Here is an 11,928-nt window from a genome sequence, read left to right as displayed (position 1 = left end):
GGGGGCGCTAGTCAGTTTTTTTGCCACGCCCATTTCTTAAAACCATACGAATATCTTCAGGGGGGGGATGTTAACACACACATGTAGTTTGAGTGAGATGGAACCATGAACACTGAAGTTACAGCAATTTCGTGTTTCGCGGCGAGTCGATGAACTTTGACGCCACGCCACGGTTACACGGTGTGACGAAGGACGAATCCCTAAATCATTTTTTATCTCCATCTTGTTGTGATGACACTCATCTGAATTTGAAGTTGATCTGATGAAAGCCCTGGGACAAGTATGTCAAAGTAAAAATGGTGAATATGGTCAAAATGGCCACCAAATCCAAAATGGCGGGCTTCTTGTTTGATCTAACATATCAATCCAAGAGACTTATTTGTTTGTTATGAAAAGACACATGTCCCCATAGATTTTTGTACATGTCGGCCAATCGTAGTGCCGGGGCTGCCCTTTAGGGGGCGCTAGTCAGTTTTTTTGCCACGCCCATTTCTTAAAACCATATGAATATCTTCAGGGGGGGGATGTTAACACACACATGTAGTTTGAGTGAGATGGAACCATGAACATGGAAGTTACAGCAATTTCGTGTTTCACGGCGAGCTGATGAACTTTGATGTCACGCCATTAATACTGTGTTTGACGAAAAGTCACAGTAATCTTATATCTTCATTTTCAATGTCTTGAGACCCATTTGATAGAGTTTGACATGGTTGAGGTCAGTGAATGAGGAGAAATACATCTAAGTGTAAGACATGCAAAAAAAAAGACATTTCCTGTTGCCACCAGGGGGCGCTGTGATATTAAGTCATGATTTCAGTGCAGATGTCATCAGGCCGGGACTCTTGTCTTATGTGTATAGTTTGGATTTGATTGGATCATGTATGTGCGAGATACAGAAGCTCGTGTTTTGATGGCGTTTAATCAAACTTTGACGCCACGCCACGGTCACACGGTGAGACGAAAAATCAATCCCTAAATCATTTTTTATCTCCATCTTGTTGTGATATCACTCATCTAAATTTAAATTTGATTTGATGAAAGCCCTGGGACAAGTACGTCAAAGCAAAAATGGCCAAAATGGTCAAAATGGCCACTAAATCCAAAATGGCGGGCTTCCTGTTGCGTTTTTCATAATGCCCCTTGAGACTTTTTTTCATGATTTGTCACGAAACATCTTTTGCCCGGTTTTGGTGAAAATCGGTTATGTGGAAACTTAGGGGCTGGGTTCCAGGGGGCGCTGTTGAGCCATTTTGCCACGCCCATTTCAAAATACTCCAGAATACGTAAATTTTCACCAGTAACTAATTTACTGCAAAGTTTCATAACTTTTTGAGCACGTTAAAGCCCTCAAAAAGCCCATCCTTTTGCCGGAAAAATAATAATAATAATAATAATAATAATAATCATTACAATTTCAATAGGGCCTCTCACCATTCGGTGCTCGGGCCCTAACTAGGGCTACGTTGTAGCACTTGCGGGCCCGAGCACCTGCACGTTGAAGTCTGTTGCGGTCGGGGGAGAGAGCGATCGATGACCAAGCGCACGTCTCCGCTTTGGATGCGTTTTCCTCTCTGTGGCAAGGATAAACACTTCACTTCCTGTAGCCACCAGGGGGCGCTGTGATTTAAAGTCATAATTTCTGTGTAGATGTCATCAGGCTGGGACTCTAGTCTTACATGTCTAGTTTGGACTCAATTGGACAATAAACGCTTCACTTCCTGTAGCCACCAGGGGGCGCTGTGATTTAAAGTCATGATTTCTGTGTAGATGTCATCAGGCTGGGACTCTAGTCTTACATGTCTAGTTTGGACTCAATTGGACAATAAACGCTTCACTTCCTGTAGCCACCAGGGGGCGCTGTGATTTAAAGTCATGATTTCTGTGTAGCTGTCATCAGGCCGGGACTCTAGTCTTACATGTCTAGTTTGGACTCAATTGGACAATAAAGGCGTCACTTCCTGTAGCCACCAGGGGGCGCTGTGATTTAAAGTCATGATTTCTGTGTAGATGTCATCAGGCTGGGACTCTAGTCTTACATGTCTAGTTTGGACTTGATTGGACAATAAACCCTTCACTTCCTGTAGCCACCAGGGGGCGCTGTGATTTAAAGTCATGATTTCTGTGTAGATGTCATCAGGCCGGGACTCTAGTCTTACATGTCTAGTTTGGACTTGATTGGACAATATATGTCAGAGATACAGAACCTCGTGTTTTGATGGCGTTTAATCAAACTTCGACGCCACGGTCACACGGCCTTACAACCATATGAATATCTTCAGGGGGGGGGGCTGTTGATACACACATGTAGTTTGAGTGAGATAGAACCTTGAACACTGAAGTAACTGCATTTTGTGTTTCACGGCGAGTTGATGAACTTTGACGCCACGCCACGGTTACACGGTTTGACGAAGGATAAATCCCTAAATCAGATTTTATCTCCATCTTGTTGTGATGACACTCATCTATATTTGAAGTTGATCTGATGAAAGCCCTGGGACAAGTACATCAAAGTAAAAATGGTGAATATGGTCAAAATGGCCACTAAATTCAAAATGGCGGACTTCCTGTTTGATCTAACATATTGATCCAAGAGACTTATTTGTTTGTAATGAAAAGACACATGCCCTAATCATTTTTTGTACAAGTCGGCCAATCGTAGCGCCGGGGCTGCCCTTTAGGGGGCGCTAGTCAGTTTTTTTGCCACGCCCATTTCTTAAAACCATATGAATATCTTCAGGGGGGGGCTGTTGATACACACATGTAGTTTGAGTGAGATGGAACCATGAACACTGAAGTTACAGCAATTTCGTGTTTCGCGGCGAGTCGATGAACTTTGACGCCACGCCACGGTTACACGGTGTGACGAAGGACGAATCCCTAAATCATTTTTTATCTCCATCTTGTTGTGATGACACTCATCTGAATTTGAAGTTGATCTGATGAAAGCCCTGGGACAAGTATGTCAAAGTAAAAATGGTGAATATGGTCAAAATGGCCACCAAATCCAAAATGGCGGGCTTCCTGTTTGATCTAACATATCAATCCAAGAGACTTATTTGTTTGTTATGAAAAGACACATGTCCCCATAGATTTTTGTACATGTCGGCCAATCGTAGTGCCGGGGCTGCCCTTTAGGGGGCGCTAGTCAGTTTTTTTGCCACGCCCATTTCTTAAAACCATATGAATATCTTCAGGGGGGGGATGTTAACACACACATGTAGTTTGAGTGAGATGGAACCATGAACATGGAAGTTACAGCAATTTCGTGTTTCACGGCGAGCTGATGAACTTTGATGTCACGCCATTAATACTGTGTTTGACGAAAAGTCACAGTAATCTTATATCTTCATTTTCAATGTCTTGAGACCCATTTGATAGAGTTTGACATGGTTGAGGTCAGTGGATGAGGAGAAATACATCCAAGTGTAAGACATGCAAAAAAAAAGACATTTCCTGTTGCCACCAGGGGGCGCTGTGATATTAAGTCATGATTTCAGTGCAGATGTCATCAGGCCGGGACCCTTGTTTTATGTGTCTAGTTTGGATTTGATTGGATCGTGTTTGTCCGAGATACAGAACCTCGTGTTTTGATGGCGTTTAATCAAACTTTGACGCCACGCCACGGTCACACGGTGTGACGAAAAATCAATCCCTAAATCATTTTTTATCTCCATCTTGTTGTGATATCACTCATCTAAATTTAAATTTGATTTGATGAAAGCCCTGGGACAAGTACGTCAAAGCAAAAACGGCCAAAATGGTCAAAATGGCCACTAAATCCAAAATGGCGGGCTTCCTGTTGCGTTTTTCATAATGCCCCTTGAGACTTTTTTTCATGATTTGTCACGAAACATCTTTTGCCCGGTTTTGGTGAAAATCGGTTATGTGGAAACTTAGGGGCTGGGTTCCAGGGGGCGCTGTTGAGCCATTTTGCCACGCCCATTTCAAAATACTCCAGAATACGTAAATTTTCACCAGTAACTAATTTACTGCAAAGTTTCATAACTTTTTGAGCACGTTAAAGCCCTCAAAAAGCCCATCCTTTTGCCGGAAAAATAATAATAATAATAATAATAATAATAATAATCATTACAATTTCAATAGGGCCTCTCACCATTCGGTGCTCGGGCCCTAATAATAATAAGAATAATCCTTACAATTTCAATAGGGCCTCTCACCATTCGGTGCTCGGGCCCTAATAATAACTAGGGCTACGTTGTAGCACTTGCGGGCCCGAGCACCTGCACGTTGAAGCCTGTTGCAGTCGGGGGAGAGAGCGGTCGATGACCAAGCGCACGTCTCCGCGTTGGATGCGTTTTCCTCTCTGTGGCAAGGATAAAAGCTTCACTTCCTGTAGCCACCAGGGGGCGCTGTGATTTAAAGTCATTATTTCTGTGTAGATGTCATCAGGCTGGGACTCTAGTCTTACATGTCTAGTTTGGACTCAATTGGACAATAAACGCTTCACTTCCTGTATCCACCAGGGGGCGCTGTGATTTAAAGTCATGATTTCTGTGTAGATGTCATCAGGCCGGGACTCTAGTCTTACATGTCTAGTTTGGACTCGATTGGACAATATATGTCAGAGATACAGAACCTCGTGTTTTGATGGCGTGTAATCAAACTTCGACGCCACGGTCACACGGACTTGAAACCATATGAATATCTTCAGGGGGGGGGCTGTTGATACACACATGTAGTTTGAGTGAGATAGAACCATGAACACTGAAGTAACAACATTTCGTGTTTCACGGCGAGTTGATGAACTTTGACGCCACGCCACGGTCACACGGTGTGACGAAAAAACAATCCCTAAATCATTTTTTATCTCCATCTTGTTGTGATGACACTCATCTGAATTTAAAGTTGAACTGATAAAAGCCCTTGGACAAGTACATCAAAGTAAAAATGGTGAATATGGTCAAAATGGCCACTAAATTAAAAATGGCGGGCTTCCTGTTTGGTCTAACATATCGATCCAAGAGACTTATTTGTTTGTTATGAAAAGACACATGTCCCCATAGATTTTTGTACATGTCGGCCAATCGTAGTGCCGGGGCTGCCCTTTAGGGGGCGCTAGTCAGTTTTTTTGCCACGCCCATTTCTTAAAACCATATGAATATCTTCAGGGGGGGGATGTTAACACACCCATGTAGTTTGAGTGAGATGGAACCATGAACACGGAAGTTACAGCAATTTCGTTTTTCACGGCGAGCTGATGAACTTTGATGCCACGCCATTAATACTGTGTTTGACGAAAAGTCACAGTAATCTTATATCTTCATTATCAATGTCTTGAGACCCATTTGATAGAGTTTGACATGGTTAAGGTCAGTGGATGAGGAGAAATACATCCAAGTGTAAGACATGCAAAAAACAAGACATTTCCTGTAGCCACAAGGGGGCGCTGTGATTTTAAGAAATTATTTCAGTGTAGATGTCTTCAGGCCGGGACTCTTGTCTTATGTGTGTAGTTTGGATTTGATTGGATCATGTATGTGCGAGATACAGAAGCTCGTGTTTTGATGGCGTTTAATCAAACTTTGACGCCACGCCAAGGACACACGGTGTGACGAAAAGTTGATTTTTTAAGTCAGTTTTTTTCTCCATCATGTTGTGATGACACTCATCTAAATTTAAAGTTGATTTGATGAAAGCCCTGGGACAAGTACGTCAAAGCAAAAATCGCCAAAATGGCCACTAAATCCAAAATGGTGGGCTTCCTGTTGCGTTTTTCATAATGCCCTTTGAGACTTTTTTTCATGATTTGTCACGATACACCTCTTGCCCGATTTTGGTGAAAATCGGTTATGTGGAAACCTAGGGGCTGGGTTCCAGGGGGCGCTGTTGAGCCATTTTGCCACGCCCATTTCCAAATACTCCGGAATACGTAAATTTTCACCACTCTCTAATTATCTGCAAAGTTTGGTAAGAAGTTCAGCATGTTAAAGCCCTCAAAAAGCCAATTCACTTTAGTCACAATAATAACTAGGGCTACGTTGTAGCACTTGCGGGCCCGAGCACCTGCACGTTGAAGCCTGTTGCCGTCGGGGGAGAGAGCGGTCGATGACCAAGCGCACGTCTCCGCGTTGGATGCGTTTTCCTCTCTGTGGCAAGGATAAAAGCTTCACTTCCTGTAGCCACCAGGGGGCGCTGTGATTTAAAGTCATGATTTCTGTGTAGATGTCATCAGGCCGGGACTCTAGTCTTACATGTCTAGTTTGGACTCGATTGGACAATATATGTCCAAGCTAAGAACATTGTGTTTTGATGGCGTTTAATCAAACTTCGACGCCACGGTCACACGGCCTTAAAACCATATGAAGATCTCCGGGGGGGGGGCTGTCGATACACACATGTAGTTTGAGTGAGATAGAACCATGAACACGGAAGTTACAGCATTTGGTGTTTCACGGCGAGTTGATGAACTTTGACGCCACGCCACGGTCACACGGTGTGACGAACGATAAATCCCTAAATCAATTTTTATCTCCATCTTGTTGTGATGACACTCATCTGAATTTAAAGTTGAACTGATAAAAGCCCTGGGACAAGTACATCAAAGTAAAAATGGTGAATATGGCCAAAATGGCCACTAAATCCAAAATGGCGGACTTCCTGTTTGGTTTAACCTATCGATCCAAGAGACTTTTTTGTTTGTAATGGAAAGACACATGCCCTAATACATTTTTGTACAAGTCGGCCAATCGTAGCGCCGGGGCTGCCCTTTAGGGGGCGCTAGTCAGTTTTTTTGCCACGCCCATTTCTTAAAACCATATGAATGTCTTCAAGGGGGGGATGTTAATACACACATGTAGTTTGAGGGAGATGGACCCATGAACACGGAAGTTACAGCAATTTCGTGTTTCACGGCGAGCTGATGAACTTTGATGCCACGCCATTACTATGGCGTTTGACGAAAAGTCACAGTATTCTTATATCTTCATTATCAATGTCTTGAGACCCATTTGATACAGTTTGACATGGTTGAGGTCAGTGGATGAGGAGGAACACATCCAAGTGTAAGACATGCAAAAAAAAAGACATTTCCTGTTGCCACCAGGGGGCGCTGTGATATTAAGTCATGATTTCAGTGCAGATGTCTTCAGGTCGTGACTCTTGTCTTATGTGTGTAGTTTGGAATCGATTGGAACAAATATGTCTGAGATACAGAACCTCGTGTTTTGATGGCGTTTAATCAAACTTTGACGCCACGCCACGGTCACACGGTGTGGCGAAAAGTTGATTTTTTAAGTCAACTTTTTTCTCCATCTTGTTGTGATGACACTCATCTGAATTCGAAGTTGATCTGATGAAAGCCCTGGGACAAGTACATTAAAGTAAAAATCGCCAAAAATGGCCAAAATGGCCACTAAATCCAAAATGGCGGGCTTCCTGTTGCGTTTTTTATAATGCCCCTTGAGACTTTTTTTCAGGATTAGTCACGATACACCTCTTGCCCGATTTTGGTGAAAATCAGTTATGTGGAAACCTAGGGGCTGGGTGGAAACCTAGGGGTTGTGTTCCAGGGGGCGCTGTTGAGCCATTTCGCCACGCCCATTTCCAAATACTCTAGAATACGTAAATTTTCACCACTTACTAACTTACTGCAAAGTTTCATAACTTTTTGAGCACGTTAAAGCCCTCAAAAAGCCCATCCTTTTGTGTGAAAAATAATAATAATAACTAGGGCTACGTTGTAGCACTTGCGGGCCCGAGCACCTGCACGTTGAAGCCTGTTGCAGTCGGGGGAGAGAGCGGTCTATGACCAGGCGCACGTCTCCGCGTTGGATGCGTTTTCCTCTCTGTGGCAAGGATAAACGCTTCACTTCCTGTAGCCACCAGGGGGCGCTGTGATTTAAAGTCATGATTTCTGTGTAGATGTCATCAGGCTGGGACTCTAGTCTTACATGTCTAGTTTGGACTTAATTGGACAATAAACGCTTCACTTCCTGTAGGCACCAGGGGGCGCTGTGATTTAAAGTCATGATTTCTGTGTAGATATCATCAGGCTGGGACTCTAGTCTTACATGTCTAGTTTGGACTCAATTGGACAATAAACGCTTCACTTCCTGTAGGCACCAGGGGGCGCTGTGATTTAAAGTCATGATTTCTGTGTAGATGTCATCAGGCTGGGACTCTAGTCTTACATGTCTAGTTTGGAGTTGATTGGACAATAAACGCTTCACTTCCTGTAGCCACCAGGGGGCGCTGTGATTTAAAGTCATGATTTCTGTGTAGATGTCATCAGGCTGGGACTCTAGTCTTACATGTCTAGTTTGGACTCAATTGGACAATATATGTCAGAGATACAGAACCTCGTGTTTTGATGGCGTTTAATCAAACTTCGACGCCACGGTCACACGGCCTTAAAACCATATGAAGATCTTCAGGGGGGGGGGCTGTTGATACACACATGTAGTTTGAGTGAGATAGAACCATGAACACTGAAGTTACAGCATTTCGTGTTTCACGGCGAGTTGATGAACTTTGACGCAACGCCACGATCACACGGTGTGACAAAAAAACAATCCCTAAATCATTTTTTATCTCCATCTTGTTGTGATGACACTCATCTGAATTTAAAGATGAACTGATTAAAGCCCTGGGACAAGTATGTCAAAGTAAAAATGTGGAATATGGTCAAAATGGCCACTAAATCCAAAATGGCGGACTTCCTGTTTGGTCTAACATATCGATCCAAGAGACTTATTTGTTTGTTATAAAAAGACACATGCCATAATCAATTTTTGTACATGTCAACCAATCGTAGTGCCAGGGCTGCCCTTTAGGGGGCGCTAGTCAGTTTTTTTGCCACGCCCATTTCTTAAAACCATATGAATATCTTAAGGGGGGGGATGTTAACACACACGTGTAGTTTGAGTGAGATGGAACCATGAACACGGAAGTTACAGCAATTTCGTGTGTCATGGCGAGTTGATGAACTTTGATGCCACGCCATTAGTATGGCGTTTGACGAAAAGTCACAGTAATCTTATATCTTCATTATCAATGTCTTGAGACCCATTTGATACAGTTTGACATGGTTGAGGTCAGTGGATGAGGAGAAATACATCCAAGTGTAAGACATGCAAAAAAACATACATTTCCTGATGCCACCAGGGGGCGCTGTAATATTAAGTCATGATTTCAGTGCAGATGTCATCAGGCCGGGTCTCTTGTCTTATGTGTCTAGTTTGGACTCGATTGGATCGTGTTTGTCCGAGATACAGAACCTCGTGTTTTTATGGCGTTTAATCAAACTTTGATGCCACGCCAAGGTCACATGGTGAGACGAAAAGTTGATTTTTTAAGTCAACTTTTTTCTCCATCTTGTTGTGATGACACTCATCTGAATTTGAAGTTGATCTGATGAAAGCCCTGGGACAAGTACATTAAAGTAAAAATCGCCAAAATGGCCAAAATGGCCACTAAATCCAAAATGGCGGGCTTCCTGTTGCGTTTTTCATAATTCCCTTTGTGACTTTTTTTCATGATTAGTCACGATACACCTCTTGCCCGATTTTGGTGAAAATCGGTTATGTGGAAATCTAGGGGCTGGGTTCCAGGGGGCGCTGTTGAGCCATTTTGCCACGCCCATTTCCAAATACTCCAGAATACGTAAATTTTCACCACTTACTAATTTACTGCAAAGTTTGGTAAGAAGTTCAGCATGTTAAAGCTCTCAAAAAGCCAATTCACTTTAGTCACAATAATAATAATAATAATAAGAATAATCCTTACAATTTCAATAGGGCCTCTCACCATTCGGTGCTCGGGCCCTAATAATCATTACAATTTCAATAGGGCCTCTCACCATTCGGTGCTCGGGCCCTAATAATAATAAGAATAATCCTTACAATTTCAATAGGGCCTCTCACCATTCGGTGCTCGGGCCCTAATAATAATAAGAATAATCCTTACAATTTCAATAGGGCCTCTCACCATTCGGTGCTCGGGCCCTAATAAGTCCAAAAAAGTCAGAGTTACATTTAAATCATACAAACCTTTGACTAAGGTTAACTGTTCATTATAAAATAAATGACTTAAAGAAAAAAACATTCAATCAAAGTACAACACAATTTCAAGAAAATATACACACAAACATCACTCATGGATCACTGCTTCCCCAAAGGGGGTTTGTTAGCATTGTTAGCATTGTTAGCATTTAGCTAACGGACTCAGACAGAGGCAACACACACGCACACACAGACAGGTTAACTAGCATCCCGCCATACCACCCCAATACAACACAGAGAACACAACTCACCCTCGCACTGCTCAGGAAACAAAGAGGAAGTGTGCCTCTACACCCGGATATTTATAGTCCCGAAACCGGAAGTAGTTTGCACTTCCGGTTTGGATTTCCGGTTCGGAAAATAATTATTTTAATTATTTTGAAGTCATGAGACCTGGGTTACACTATGTTGGAAAACACAAGAAGGAATATTGACTCTCAAACAGCATCTGCACCCTTGATGTTTTAATATGTAATCTCCGCTGCCTAATTACTTTGTTGCATGCCAGATCTCGGAGTCCATCGCGTCTCCGCGTCTGGGGTAGTCGCAGGCATGCTCCGGCGCGCCTTCGTCCCCTCAAGTGCAGACACCTTGTGAGACCCATCTTCTGGTGCGGGTCCTTCTTCCCTCCTCCTCACACTTCTACTCCTTCCTCCCGTCAGGCCCCACATGTGCGGGCGCGGCTGCCGGTGGACAAACCTGTCTCCGCGCTGCCCGCGTTACGTGTGTCAGACTCCGGCACGGGGATGAGTGTCGTGTAGGGGCTGCACAGGTTGAAGGAGCTCCGTTGCCAGGGGTGACGACACAAAGCGAATGAGGGATTCACTGCACCCTGGTCGTGGCATATATCGTGCTCCTGTCCATCCTGGGAGGGGGTTCCCTCACATGTGGCTCTCTCGGATGTTTCTACATTTTCCCCTTTTAATACACATAGCAGATACCGATCCGTACCTCAGGCTCCGAATTTGTGTAGTTTTGGGGGGTTACAAGTATTTGCTCATCACTCCCATCATTACTGTGTAATCATATGGGGGAGTGATTAAGTTGGAGCCTAGACGCCAAACACTAAATCTGTTGTAATGCTGCAATAAATGTTCGAACGTGAGTTGTCTGACTGAAATGTGGCGATGCCGGCGAGCTAGTTCTGGCAGGCAACTCGAGCTGCGCTGCGCCAATCATGTGACATACATCATGTGACATACCTCACTCTCCATAACCATCATAGTACACACCCACCTTATCAGGTGGTCTATTTAACCAGAGACACCAGTATATATATTAGTTATGTGTGGTGCATTCAGTGTGCGTTGTGAGGATGTCAAAGTTAAAAGACAGAGGCACAAGTTTAAATCAACTTTCGTGCGAATTAAGCTATTGATTATTTCAGAAATGTATAGTGGGATAACGTTTATTTGTGAAGGTCAACAGAAACATGTGATACTGCCTCAATGCTTAACACACTCATTTACTGTACAACACTGGATTCTTATCAATGTTACTCTCTGGTTTATGTTTTAGATTTATGTCACAGGTTTGTCAGATGAGATAATTATTTGTTGATACGGACATACATGCATTATACATCATGCTACACAATTTGTTTCTTTAAAAAAAAACAGACACAAACATTGCAGTGTTAAATTTTTTATTGTGTAGAAAAAAGTAGAAAGCAAACATAAATCTATTCAAAACAAAATAAATGAGGCAGACACATTTGCAGTAGCTTGCTCCTGTTTTCTGTGGAAGTCAGACATGTTATTTTCATACTGAAAAAACAGAATATAAGAGCAAATGTTAATAAAAGGGTAAAAACACAAAGGATAATTTAAAAATGCTGTAATAAGTTTATTTTCTATGAAGGCAGAATAAGCTGTATCAGAAACAGTATATGTGAGGCCCATAACCA

Source organism: Limanda limanda, chromosome 16, assembly GCF_963576545.1.
Source record: "Limanda limanda chromosome 16, fLimLim1.1, whole genome shotgun sequence".
Lineage (NCBI taxonomy): Eukaryota > Metazoa > Chordata > Actinopteri > Pleuronectiformes > Pleuronectidae > Limanda > Limanda limanda.
This window is presented reverse-complemented; position numbering follows the sequence as displayed.